Consider the following 15,298-nt stretch of genomic DNA (forward strand, 5'->3'; position numbering starts at 1 on the left):
AATCTCAAGTAGGGTATTGCATGTGTAGTGTGCAGTATGTTTTTCAGGTATATTCTACTCAATGAATAATTAGCCCATTATTCCACATTGCCTGTCAAGATCTGGAATATGGAAGCTGTTTAGAAGTATAGAAGACCACCTTTTCAGTGTTGTTTCCTGGGGCTTGTCCAACAAATGTCTACAAATTCATTGTCTTGTGGTTCTTGAGATTGGAAGTCCAAAATGAGTCTCATGATGACTGCACCATATGTAAGCTGTCTCCATATTAAAGCTCTAGGGGGCGTTTGATTCTCCTCTGTTCTGTCCTATTTAGAATCTCTCTTTTGTTCTTTTGGAGAGCCTCTCACTATGTAGCATAGGTGAGCCTTGAACTTGAGATCTGATGGTGTCAGCATCCTCAGGGCTGGAATTAAAAATATTACAGAAGCCTGTTAGTCTATGACACCATCCACTGTTAGTAGAAGACATGTTGGGGATCCCTTGGAGCTGCACAGAGTTGGTTCTCATATAAATTAGATTAGATGACCAGAGTCCTCATGTATGATGCTGTACCACTAGTCAAGGAAGTGATTTTCACTAACTTGGTTTCCTCTGGTCAGAAGTGAATGATACCACTTTACTACCAACAATCAATAGTTTTTAAAGCTGTAGGCTATTAAATATACACATATATAATCTTAAACCATGGCAAACAATTTTATATTTTGCTAGTTTGGAGTTTCCTGTGAAAAATGACACCGAAAATGTAATCCTGAATATTTTTTGATGTGATATATTTCAAGGTGACCAATATTGTCACTATTTTTTTAACCTCATTATTTTTCAGAGCAAGAATGTTTTAATACCAGGGTATCTCCTGGAAGATGTGGCATGTGACTGTTCAAGTCACCTCTTTTGGCTCCTAGAGCCCACTAAAAATGCCCAGTGATACACTTTTATACATTATGGCCACTTAAGCAAAGTAACTTAGAAAGAACCATATTGGATGGATTCATGGATAAAAATAGCATAAGTGTTATTATCCAGTGGAGCCTGAAAATTCCCCATGAGACAGTTTTATGATGCCTGGCTTCCTCTTAAAAGCCAACTTTAGAGATATTGACCATGTGGACTGACTATTGACTTACTTCTAATCAAAGGAACATGGAAACTCATCCAGGGAAAATTCTTTGATTAAGTGACGAAAGATCAGCTGTAGACTCTTGAACTTGTTGGCTTGATGAACAAGCTGCTATGTTGGGAAGGCCAAGCAAGAATGGAGCCAACAACCAGGAAAGCCCTGAGACTCTCACTCATACCACCCTCAAGGTGTTGAAGCTTGTCATTGGCTGAGCTAGGAAGAGAATCCTACTTCAATAAGTTTTAACTAAGACTTAATTTAACCTCAAGTTGATGGTCCTGCTAAGCCATGGCCAGATTCCCATTCCAAAGGAACTGTGAACAGATAATTCTGTATTTGTGTACATGTGTGTGTTATGTATGAGTATTTGTATGTATGGTTGCGTGTACAGAAATGTATATACATGTAGAAGCCAGAGGTCTATGTTGACTGTTGTCCTCAACTACTCTCCTTTAATTTCTTATTTTTAACTATGTGTTTTTGTGTGTGCACATGCATGTGTATGTGGGTGTATGCACTACTACAGATGCCCTGACAGGCCAGAGGCACTAGTTCCTTCACAACTGGAGTTATAGGCAGTTTTAAGCTGTTTGATGTGGATTTGGGAACCAAACTCTGGGTCTTGGGAAGAGAAGGAAGTGCCCTTAACCACTGGATCATTTTTCCAGTCCCCTACATTAGCTTTTAAAGCATCCCCACTCACTGGGACTCATTAATTTGTTTAGGCTAGCTTCCCAATAAACTCCATAATCCACCTCTCTCTGTCTCCCAACTGATGGCGTTATGGGAACACACTGCTATGCCTAGCTTTCTTCCCCTCCCTCCCTCCCTATCTATCTATCTATCTGTCTATCTATCTATCTATCTATCTGTCTGTCTGTCTATCTATCTATCTATCTATCGAATCTATCTATCTATCGAATCTATCTATGTATCTGTCTGTCTCTATCTCTAATTTTTTTAACGTGGCAACCAGGGATCCAAATCCACATCCTCATGCTTGCACAGCAGATATTTTACCAAGCTTTATCCACAGTGCCACAACTCTGTATTTTCAAGCTACCATGTTTTGTGCTTTGTGCACCAAACGGTTGATAGTAGGTCTTTTGATGCAATGTCCTACAGTACCTTCCTGGGAGACTAAAAAAGGTAAATTGAGCTATGAGTTTTGAACAGTCAGATGAAAGCTCCAGCATAAATCTTCAAGAACTACATTACATCCTTCAATGCCCACTTGTCAAAGAGTAGCAGCAGACCTTCCAATAGGAACTTGTGATACCCCTTCTTACTATTACCCACATGAATGCTTATGACACCTTAGCAGAAACTTCTGCAAGAAAGAAAAGCAAGGGTCAAGTGGCACTAAAAGGAAAATGTTCTTAGAAATAAAGTTGGTCTCATCAGTGTCGCTTATTTTCACAGTTTTTAGTTAGTTTTAGCCAACTGGTGATTGCACAACATTTTCATTATGTTAGAGGCAAAACAGAAGAGTATTTAGTTCAGATCTTTGTTCTAGGTTCTGTTCTTAATTGCCTTTTTATTCATGCTGAAGACTTCCAGTGGCAGCCACAGCCCTGTTGAAAAACAATCCATTGTCTCAGTGACTGGGCCTCATAACAGAGCACCTTAATAAGACCAAGCTCTCTACGTCTTGACTCTCCAAGATAGATTGGGTTCATAGTCTATTATTTGAATGAGGCTACCTGACTTATGGCAAATCCATTTGAAACAGCATTGTAGCACTGTATTTTATCTCTCAGAAATGTATTTTTATAAAAGTAAGATATTTGCCTCTGTTGCAAGAAGGAATTTAAGCAGAAAAATTTCTCTCTAATGTTGGTTGAATCATGTGAGACTGATGAGGAAGACCGGGACGATACATCAAGCAACTCACTTAGAAAACCCAGTTGTGTTTGTATTGAAGTCAGACAGGCTGAGATGAAGGTGCTCCTCTCTGGAGCTGTATGAAACACTCTCCCTCTTTGCCCAAGTCATGCATATCACCTGAGAACCCACAAGGGGAACATCCCCATTCTCTATTACTTACATTTGCACAAGCATTGCATCCATTCTTCCTGTTTTCCCCTCTTTAGGGCTGCTGAAAGGAGCTGCTGAAATTTACAGCCTTTGAGGATGGCAATCCTTATTTGGAACCACAGACTGTAAGAACCAGAAAGGACCACTGTGATTATCTAGTCCAACCCTCACATTTTATAAGCGAGACACCAGAGCCCTTTACCGAAAGATCTCGTCTGTGATGCATGCCTTTAATGATACCTGGGGACCCATACTGGAAGATGTGAGGCTCTCGGGATTTAGGCAGCATCAGAAAGTCATGCAAGCAGATGACGGTTTGACTTCGTTTAGGTTGATATATTTTCTTCTTGATTAACTGAAGTTATGTGAAGAGTGGTGTGGGTCAAAGATTCAGAGTGTGATGGCTGTACACTGAATTCTCAGTCTAGATCATTCATTCTCTAACTCCCAGATCCTTGGGAAAATATCTTAGTCTCTTTATTTTCCCATTTCTAAAACACATGCATGAGCATGCGTACATAAACAGAATAAACTTCTTGGGCAGCAATGACAATGACCTGAGAGATGCTGTGTAAAATTCCTTTATCTTTATTTTATGCATGAGTGTTTTGCTTGCATGTAGGCCTGTGTACCCTGCGTGTGCAGTGACCACCAAGGACAGGAGAGGGAGTGAGATCCCTTGGGGCTGGAGTTGTAGATGGCTGTGAGCTACTATGCATTGTAGAATATTGTTAACTAGGCAAAGGTGTGTTCCATTTGTTTATACTGCATTTGTTCAAATTTGTAAAGATGTGTTACATTTGTTCATACTGCATTTGTTTAATTATATAAAGATGTTTTGCTGTTTCACTTTGCCTGCCTAAGGCACCTAATTTATCTAATAAAAAGCTGAACGGCCAATAGCTGAGCAGTAGAGGCAAACAGGGCTGGCAGGCAGAGAGAACAAGTAGAGGAGGAATACAGGCTGAGGGAAGAGAGAATGAATGAGGAAGAAAAAAAGGTAGATGCCCAGGGTCGGCCAGCTAGGCAGCCACCAGCTGGCCAGCAGATAGACAGACATGGTGTAGGACATACAAAATGAAAGCAAGGTAAAAAGTCCAAAGTCAAAACAGAGGTGAAGAGAAACAGGTTAAAATAAGTTATAAGAGCTAGCAAGAAACGAGTGTAAACTAAGGTCGGGGATTCTTAACTAATAGTAAGTCTCCATGTTATGAATTGGGAGCTGACAGGTGACCCAAAGGAAAGCCTGCAATAACCATGTAGGTGCTGGTAGTCAAACCCTGCTTGTCTAGAAGAGAAGGTAGTGTTCTTAACCACTGAGCCGTTTCTCCAACCCCTGGAAAACACTTCATACAGAGCTGACACGTAGCAGGCACTCAGGAAATACTTGTGATCATGTGAATACAGCTCCCACTAACATTATTGGTCTTAATGGCTGGGCCTTGCCAACAACCAATCCCTTCACTTTTGGGGTCTTAGTTGGGAACACAGAAAGTGAAGGTTTTTCAGTATTAGGATTCTTGCCATCTTTAGTCCTCTCCTGTTCCCATCAACATGGAAGCGACTCTCCAGTTTTAATGGCCTCTTCCATCAGCTGCCATCCTACTGCATTATGGTACTGCAAATGTGTTGCCACTGAAACTTGCCCTTCCTGGTGGTCCCTGAGACCTAACATAGGCACTGTTCAACAGCTGTGCAAGTTAAGTGAGCCCTCTTTTGTTGAGAGTCTATTGTTCCTCAAGAGAAGACAAGCTTGATGGGTGTGTACCAAAGCAGCAGAGACAATCCTAAGACAGTGACAGCAGAGGATGACAGCTTCAGAGCTGGAGATATATGCTCAGGGGCAGCATAATATCAGTCTATTATCTGGGAACCTGGCAGGGGTAATACAAAGAAAGCATCAGATAGAGATGTCTACTTAAGAGCTAAGGTCAAAGGAAGATATCCATTTTCATGAAGGAGTAGTTTACAGGGGAAGGACACATTAAATTTGGCCATTGGACAGGGGGCAACAAATATTTGTGAGCTATTTTCTCTGTAGTTTATACTGGAGGCAAGAAACAGTGGAATCTTGGTTGATTTTGAGACTGTACTTGAATGGCAGCTGGAAGCTTCCACCTCCGCTGTTATCAAGAGCAGCAGCACGCTCTGGGGAGTGACACTAGTGTCATTTTCCACCTCTCCTTTGTACAATCCATGGAGCTCCTGTGACAGGCAATGGATTCAGAGAACACATATGTGGTGTTGCGCTCACTCAAATGGATGGTCCCCTGTTGTCTGAACTTAAATTTTAAACTTTTCTGACCATTCAATACAGATCCCAGCAACTAATTTTGTCACAGAAAGGTCATGCTCAGTTATTAACATGGAGTGACAACTGTACTTCACAAAACAATTGTCCTCCTTTGTCCTGTCCCTATCACCTTCACAGAGGTCTTTGCTGACAATCGCTTCATTTCTATTCATTACCAGTGAGATGTTTTAATGGCTCCTTGCTGTCCATCTTAGCTATCTAGAAAGTATGGGCTGAGGGACTACAGGGTATTTCAGGAGAACAAAGGATAGAAAGATTTTCATCTCCAGCCAGGTCAACTCAGTGCCACTCCGGTGAACATACACCTTCCTGTGGCTGCTGAAATTAAAGTAACTCAGAATGAGCACAGTGGAGTACCAAAACTGGGAAGAGCTGGGCCAGCTTCCTAGGCACCTAAAAAATCCTGGGATTCTCTAGCCCAGGATTGTGCAGCATGGGGCAGTGGTATTCTCTAGTGTTTGAGCTGCCTGGAGCTTGTCGCCTCTTCTTGATTCTGGTGACCTCAAGTGTGGTCTGTGACCTGTTTATACTTTCCAAGCTTGCACTGCTTGGAGTGTGTCCTCCACCATCACAAGGTTAAATTGCACCTCTCATGGGTGGAGTTGCTTACAAGGCCAAAAGAAGCAAAGTGGAAGAGATACTGTGTTTCACGAATAGTGGCAGTTTAAGTGCTAAGGTTAACCCTACCTGAACCCTCTGAGTATGGGAGAAAAGCAACCATGCAGAATCTTGAAGACTCATATGATTTCAAGAGTTATGGATCTTGATCTAGCTCATCAGATTTCAGAAGCAGAGTGACAGAGTAAAAACCTGCTTTCTAAATATGCCTGTATGTGTGTATTCATGTATACATGTATGCTTCTGTATGTGTATTCATGTACACAAAGACGCTCCTGTTTCTGAAGCCTGTCATAATTTTTCATGCAAAGCAGGGAAAAGTAGCAAGAAACATGAAGAGCCATATATGACACACGCCATTTGGAAGCCAGTACTGATTTGCATAAGCACTCAAAACCAGTAGTTACCATGAACTTGGGAATTGCTAGTCTGGATGCTGGAGAGCTCTCAAAGTAGCTGCTGGGAATGACCTCAGATCCCCTTATTGTCTAAGTATGCTGGTATCATGGACTTGCACACCAGGCCAGATCTGTGCTAGGTGGATTTTATTAGAGAGCCCTTTCCCTAGGATGGTACCCGCGGAGGGAAAGTGAGCTGCTCTGGAGAGCATGTTGATGCAGGGAAGCTGTGGCATGTGATAAAATGATGGGCTCCCCGGGGAAATCTCCACAGGCTCAGCACTACACTGCGATTAGTCTTGTCCTGGTTGGGGGATGTTCATTACCTTGTTGCAGCCTCTTGGAAGGAATAATATATGGTTTGGATATTACTCTGCTATTGACATGCTGGCACATCTGCTTTAACAATTTTTAAAGAAACAAGTTGGAGTTTACAGAGCCAGGTACTTAATAACCCTGGAGGACAGCTGAGGGTAGCTGTCTGCATGTGTATTATGTTTCCCCAGGTCCTTCTCTAGTCCTTCAGTAAACCCCGAGTCCCAGGGGTAGAATGTCCTTGTGTAGGATCAGAAAATAATGGCTGATGATGTGGATGGTCAATAGATGGGATAGGAAATTCTAACTTTTCTGAACTCCCTCCTGTCTTGATTCTCCCCCAAAATTTACAGCTTTGTTTGCTTTAATAACCCTAGCGTTGAACACAATCACTGAGTTTTAGGTATCATAATGTGACCTAAAGTGCTTTGGTTTTTGCAGATCTTTCCAGTACTGAGTATTGGAAAAAGAGAATTCACTTTCCTGATTTAACCATTGAGTTTAGATGCAGACCCAGAACAAAGCAGGTAGCGTTAAAGCACTGTTTGGATATGACTTTGGCCAATTCTTCTCACAATGTGCACACTCTAACCAAACCGAACCACTTCAGGTCACGTGACATGAATTAGTTGTTGGGGTTTTGCTTGTCCCACTACTTTGTCTAATAAGAGGAAGGGGAAGTCCTCAATGAAAAACAAAGCCTAAATTGAGGAGGAATGAGAAATTTTATAGCTGTACACAAAGATGTGTTCTTGTTTATATCATGATGGTATAATGGGCAGATGGTGTTTAGTTTTATGTCTTTAAAAATTAATGCCTATCTATATTTATGATACTACCGAGAAGTTTTGTGCATCTGACTCAGGTCTACTTCTGTCATGTGAATGCATTTCTATATTCACACTGTTCATGCAATCGTTTTCTGCTTTGTAAAGTTCTGCATGGGTGTCTTCCTACCATACGGATAATTCTGTTTTAGGTGAGCATTAAATTTCCAGCCTGTATACACCAACATCCAGGGTTGTGGCTGCTTCTCTTCGTTTGTCCTATAATGTTCTACAAGGGGATGTATAGAGCCCATTCCTGGTGATTTACAGGATGCCTTCATTTGTTAGTACACACAGTTCTTGGTGAGCACTGTTGAACATCTCTCCACATGTGTAAGATTATATTTGGTAAGTCTGGCTATAGGTAGATTCATAAAAATACTTTTTAAAGTCATCAGATTAATTTGGTTCTCATTATTACTGCACATGATTTACTATTTCCTTAAAATATTCTTATTGTTTGACTGTTTCATAGATTTGTATAATGAATTTTAGTCACCATCACCCTGTGACTCCCCTCTCTTTCAGGAATTCGTCTTAACAATTCCTCCTCTTAATTCCCTGTCTGCTTTAGCTATGGCCCACTGAATTTACTTCATATTAACAGTTTATCTTGTCACATGAATAACTCTGCTGATTGTGAAATATCCATTTTAAATTTACATTTTCCTGATTATTAATAAGATTATCTAAATTTTGGATATGTTGGTTACTCTCTTTCCTTCTGTTTAAATTGACTGACTGGCAGACAATGGTTAGGGGCACAAAAGTCTCTATAAAATAATCCCCTCTCTTGTCAGAGCAGTTGCATGATGTTCAAGACACAAAACCAGGCGATTCATTAAGGGCACCAGGAAACTAGTGTAGGCCTCATGGTGACTCATGGGAAGTCTCCTGTTCTAAATCTGTCACCATGCTCAAAGGAACCTGAGATAAGGACTCAGCTGGATGGTTAGATTGAGAAATGCAGTGCTCCTAACTATAGGACACACTTGAAATATCTAAGATTGCAATTAAGTTCCAAGCTGCATTCATCAACAGGTGAAATTAGTTGGTACATTTTATACAATTATTGAATATCAAGTTCAAAATATACCCGGCTGCAGTGATTGTCTCTTCCATTTGTATTAACGAAGTAACTTTTGAGAAATAACTCTACATATGCTTGTTTCTTTAGCTCTCCAAAAGGTAGTATTATCTACCATTCTTGATTTCTCTAAAAATTAAATGTAATTATTTTAAGTTGGGAATTGTTTATGCTAACATTTATTACATAGCCAGTGATTAATACAGGAGATCCATTGAAAATTAAGTAATTGATGATGGTATTGGTGCCACTTAAATTTACAATTAAGTCAGGTTGCTAATGTTTAGTGAGCATTTATTTTCTCTTTCAGAATGTTAGGTGCTGTCATGACTTAGAAACAGTTTTGCAGGTCTCCTATAGCCTCCTGCATTATAGCCCTAGTATATGATCAAAGGTTTGGTCAGCTCCAGCCCAGTCAGGTAAGATATGTTGCTGATTCCAGAAGATAGTGTCTTGACGGAAGGTAACTAGCTTTGAAATGTCAGTTTTCCTGCCAGGTTAAAAATAAGTGCTTGTAGCATATAAAACATATTTAGTTGAGATATTGATGGATAAATCATGAAAGATGCACACTTGAAAGGTTAATATCGACATCCTGTAAGTCATAACTTTATATGCAGCACAGCTATTGATCCAGCTGTGGTAAAGGACTGGAGAGGCTGGTGTGCATCAGAGTGAAGGCTCCGCTCCAAAAGGGCTCAGCACTCTACTGAGGATGAACTCTTCTTTAAACACGTTTTTTGAATTTTCATTTCAGCTCATTGAGTCTAGTTTGTCCCTTGCTACAGCAACTATCATAATCCGATTCCAAGAAGAAATATTTACACAGTCATAGACACGTGGCTAGATACAACCTCTCCATTTATTCTAGAAAAGCAATTGTCAGGCAGCCCCAAGGTTTCTGAATAACACTTTTGAAGAGAATTGGATATTTTTCCTGTTCAACTCTCAGGAAGGAGAAAGGTCCTTATTAATGTCTGAGTCCTTACTCTCTTTAGTTAGGTGAATACAAAGAAGCTTACTATCAAAAGGAAACCCTCTGATTAATAAAATGTTTTCTTCATTGTGGAAATGGGGATAATTCAAGGAAAAGCTAATAATTAGTAACTTTCATTTGTTTTCCATAACTGCTACACATTTAGAAAACTCTGTCACAAGCAGGGGGAAGACCTGGTAAGCTCTTGTACAGTGACACTATGAAAAAAAAAAAGAAAATGACATGTTATTACGCACCTCAATTAAATGTCTGCCCCCAAGCTCCAGAGAAGTTAGGTCATTGGATTTGTCTAGTTCTTTAACTTAGTAATTTCATAAGAATGTGCAAATCATGGTGAAACATTCCAATACAAATTGTGACCAGAGCAATTCAATGCCAATAGTATAAGCAACAAAATCCAGAAATTAACACTGGTAGAATAGTACCATCCAGACTATAAGCTGTAGGAAAATTTCATCAATTGCTTCTCTTTTGTTCATTTCTTAGGCCAGGAATCAACCCAGTATAGTACACTGCATTAAGTCATTTACACTCTAAGGAGCCATTAATCAGGAAAACCCTCTCAATCTCTGTATTTTATGGCTTGGTTTGATTAAATAATATTGGTAAGTTATTTTACAAAATGTCTCTCAACTTGTCTCATACAATTACATATATACATATATATACCTATATATAGAGAGAGTACATTATGATGTACACACAATTTTTACAAGAGAACAACACTATACACAGCCCCTCCGGAATTAGCGCAGGCACATTCCATCTTCTTCACAAATTCTTAGTGTTCAGCTTCACTGGCAATGCTAACTTTGATTACTTTATTGGCATGGTAATACCAGGTTTCCTCTTCTTCTTCTATTTGCCTCCATAAGCTACTTTGAAACTTCACAAAAGGCCTATTAATCACCAGTTACTTTTAAAGGCCCAAATGAATCTTATCCAATATTATCATTACTGTAATGAGTTTTTTCTTTTCTGTTTCTACCATTCTTGTTTATTTCTTAAAATATAACCATAAGACGGAACAGTCTTTCCCATTTAAAATTCATCAAATTGATTATCTGTAATTGTATGGAATGGCAAATTCCTATTTTATTCCCTAAGGTCCAAACCAACCTCTGCTGTATCCATCATGCAATTCCTATACTTCATATATTTTGCTAAGTTTCTCTTAAGTGAAATGTAGTAGAATGTGGAAACTTTGTATATAAATCTTTACTTCAAATAAACTCTTCAGTTTATTCTTGTGTATGGTGTGAGGTATGAGCTTAAGGTGATCTTTCTTGAATGGGCTACTCAGTTTTCCTATAATTTATCAGTAGGTCCATTTGGATTTTGGGATACAGTCCCTTGATTTTGTTTTGCAGACAAAGTCTTACTAAGTAGCCTAGGATAGCCCCAGGCTCCTGATTCTACTGCTTCTGCTTTCTGAGCACTAAGATTACAGGAATATTTCAACATACCCAGTTGACTGATTCTTTTTAAACTGTGTGTGTGCATGTTTGTGTATATTTGCCTATGTGTGTGGAGGTGGGTATTTAGGTATACCATACATGTGTAAGTCAGAGGCCAATATCATCATTCAGTCTTCCTTTGTTGGTCTCCACCTTAATTTTCTGAGACAGGGTCTGTCACTCACTAAACCTGGAGCTCACTGATTGGCTAAACTTGATGGCTAGTGAGCCCAAGGATCAACCAGTCTCTCCTTCCTACACACTAAGATTACAGGAGAGTGATGCAGTGCCTGGTGTTTTTTGTACATTCTAGAGACCCAAGCTCTGTGTTCATGCTTGCCCTGCAATCACTCTACCTGCTGTGCCATCTCTCCAGTTCTTGGAGACATCTTTGCTGTACAATAAATGTCTATATGGTTTTAGTGTATTTTAATTTTTTCTCTTCTAGTCCATTAGTCTGTGTGCTGGTTTCTGAGACTGTCTGGCACATTATTAAAGCTCTCTATAGGGATAAATGTCTGCTAAAGTTCTTGTACTTATAAAGGATCCTAGAGATGTCAATGTCAGCAAGGGATAGCTACTGCCTCTATTACCACTTCACCTATTGTCCTCAAGCCTGTTTTTTTGAACTGCTATCATGTCTTATTTTCAACATAAACTTGAAGATAAACAAGTCTAATTTTGTGTCAAATTTGTATTTCTCCTTTCAGGATTATTACAGCTTAGAAATCCCCATACTGGTAGAAAGTTGAGCGTTTTTGTTCAAGAAGGGATGACATCTTTTCAACTGTACTCTTTCTCTTTCAGGAGGCTTCCCAATGCCTTGATCATAAACATTGTGCATATTTCTTGTTCAACTTATCTCTGTAAACTTAATTTTCACAGCTACAATAAATGGAGTTTCTCTACCTTCTACCTAGCTATTATTTGTGAATATAAGGACTGTTGAGCCTCAAGCCTTGCTGTGATGGTTAAATTGCTTGTCAGCTTAACTAGATTAATAAACTTCTGGTAGATAACTGACATCTATCCCTGGGTATGTCTGTGATAGAGGTCTCCAAAGGCACTTTGAGGGTGTGATATGACAAACTCTTGACGGGTTTGTGCCATAATGCATTGTTGGCAGGCGGCGAAAGGCAGGAAGGGAAACCTAGTTGAAGGAAGAGGGTTGCTGAGACAGTGTGGGAAAGGGAGGGAGCCCAGAGTGTTTCAAGTCCTGCGTGTGTGTGTGTGTGTGTGTGTGTGTGTGTGTGTGTGTGCTGTTGTTGTTGTTGTTGTTGGCAAGAGCCAGCCATGTCAAGAGCCAAAGCCTTAGACCCATGGGAAATTAGCAAGGATTTTTCTACACAGGTGAAACTCAGAAAGATGACAATGTCTTCCTCTCCTCATGTGTGAATGTTAGTAGTGGATGCAGAGAAATGTCCACTGTTCTTCCTCTGATGTTTACAGCTCAAAGACTACTTCCCAATAGAGACTGCACCTACTGATGTTAGCTCAACCTGCCTCCTTGCTCAGCTCTATGAAATAACCACAGCTCTCTGTTCAAATATACATAACAAGTACACTGAGCTTCCCAGTTCTGGGGTTCTGTTTGCATGACCTCAGCTTTTCTGCGCCGCCATGTGTTTGTCTTTTCTTGTATTAGCCTATCATCTACAAAATAAGAGTTCGGCTCCTCTTATATCTTTTTTCTTCAATATCGGTCATTCACCTAAACCCTACAGAATGTAGGCAAGCACCTAATACTTACGTATATATTTAGCCCTTTGGAGTTTTGTTTGTTTTGAAACAGAGTTTTACCAACTTACACAATCTGGCTTTAAGTCAGTCAGCGGCATTAGCAAACCTTGAATTTTCAGTCTTGCTGGCTCAGTTATCCAACGACAGGGGATCACTGGTCTACATGGCCACACTTGGCTCTACTTTATGATTACCATGCCACTAATTGATTTTTCTTCTTTTATTGCAATGGTTAGTGTTCTTAATAAATGGTTATGTAGTGGAGACAGAGGGATTGCTTGCTTTGTTCCTGTTATCATGGAAATCCCTCTAGGGCTTTGTCAAAAAGAAAATGTCAGCTTTATAGTGAAGTTTTAAATTTCTTATGGTTAGGATCAGTCAACTTAATCAGGACTGAATGACGAATTTTGTCGTCTACAGAGACACAGCTTATCCTGAGACTTCCTATTGTAGCATGATAAATTAATTGATTTACTATTGGGTCAATTTTACGTTCTTGGAATGTATTCCATTTGGCCAGGATGTTTTCTTTTCTCCATGCAGTGAAGCACTCTATTCTCATGGCTAATATTTAATTATTTTTCTTATAATCTAATTCTTTATATCGATACACGAAGATGGTGCTGGTTTATAATTTCTTAGTTGCACTGCTTTTCTTATACATGGATATCAATGTAACATTTGCTTTATAAAAACAAGATTTTCCCTTCATTTGCAATGTTTTGCACCAATATATGGAGCATAGAACAATTTGATCTTTGAAGGTCTAAGAGAATTTGCTGTGATACCATCTGCCAAGCCATTAATGATGCCATCTGTGTCAATTTCTTCTTTTTCTGAGGTAATTACTTGATAACACTTTTCTTTGGAAATTGGTCTTTTTAAAGTGTTCCATCCACAATAGTGTCAGTTTTGCTAATTCTATTTCACTAGGAAATTTTCATCATCTGAGCTTTGGGTTTATTTAGAAAAAAAATGTTGGTATTTTTCCCCTATGGTTAAGTAAGCTAGTTTATATATTTTAATAAGGTACGTGTTTGATCTATTACTTATAGTCACAATTTTTCTATTCTCTGTGTGTGAGAATTACATGTTTAATACCTTTTTCCTTGTAAATAATTTTTGCTTACATTGTTTTTGTTTTGATAATTTTATTTTTTAATTTGATATTTAATTCACTGGTACTCATTCTGTCATTTAATTAATCTTTCACCCAAGAGGTTTTATGATGGAACACTTCTTTTTAAAAATATCTAATGCAAATTAAAACTATTTTTAGATTTTATCTCATTCTAGTCAGAATTATTAACAAGAAAAAAAATGATAAGGAATTCTGGTGAGGACCTGGGGGGGAGTAAACCGTATTCAATGCTGATGGGCCTTTATACATGGTAGTACTGCCACTATGGGGGTTTCTTTCAAAAAAGAAGGAGAAAGAGAAGGGGAGAGGGATAAAGAAAGAAAGAAAGAAAGAGAGAGAGAGAGAGAGAGAGAGAGAGAGAGAGAGAGGGAGGGAGGGAGGGAGGGAGGGAGGGAAGCAAGCAAGCTAGAATTACTAAATAGATACCACATATACCTCTTGCTTGTGTATATCCTAAGGTCTTTAAACCTCATTACAGAGAAATTAGCACATCCATGGTTATTGATTCATAATTATGATTATTCATCGTATTTGGGCATTCAAGGACTGACTGACACCCTTCTACACTTTCTGGAAAGCTCTCTGTCTGTCCTTCTCTTAGAGATGACCGTTCAGTATTTTCTTCTGTTCACATGTCTTATTGAAATATGTTATCTACAATAATAGAATTCCCAGCTAAAATAGCTTTATTCATGAGAAATCATCTCTGTCGTGGGATACTTATCAGCCTGTCTCTTCCTTTCAGGACTGCAGCTGGCTGTGGGTCTGTACAGCAGTGACAAGTAGCATTTAACAAATCTACCTACTAGATGTTGTGGGTGACCCTACTTGGCAAAGGTGGTAGTGCTATCTGAGGGTACAGGGTTCAGGTCCCTGTTTGGGTGCCAAAATATCATAGACTGTGGGGGTCCAGCCCACCCCTACATCCACTCCAGGGTAATGAAGAAAAAGCCTCAGAGTAGCAGGAAAGATTCTTATCTGAGAGTTACTAGACTTCTCTATCTGAGGGGAAAAGTAAACAAGGCCATACTTTCTGCTGGTAATCTAGGGATAAAGGAGCAAGGACACACTTTCCTGTTAGTAACCTTCTGTTTTACTTCATTCTTTATAGTCTCTCTTTCTTGACAATCTTTCTTCATATATAAACATTTCTCTCCTGCCCAGTACATATTTCCATATTCAGTGACAGTTACAAATCTCCGCAGTCATGGGTGTGTAGCTCATGTACATATCCCCTCATCATACGC

This window comes from Mesocricetus auratus, unplaced genomic scaffold, assembly GCF_017639785.1.
Source record: "Mesocricetus auratus isolate SY011 unplaced genomic scaffold, BCM_Maur_2.0 Super-Scaffold_100053, whole genome shotgun sequence".
NCBI lineage: Eukaryota > Metazoa > Chordata > Mammalia > Rodentia > Cricetidae > Mesocricetus > Mesocricetus auratus.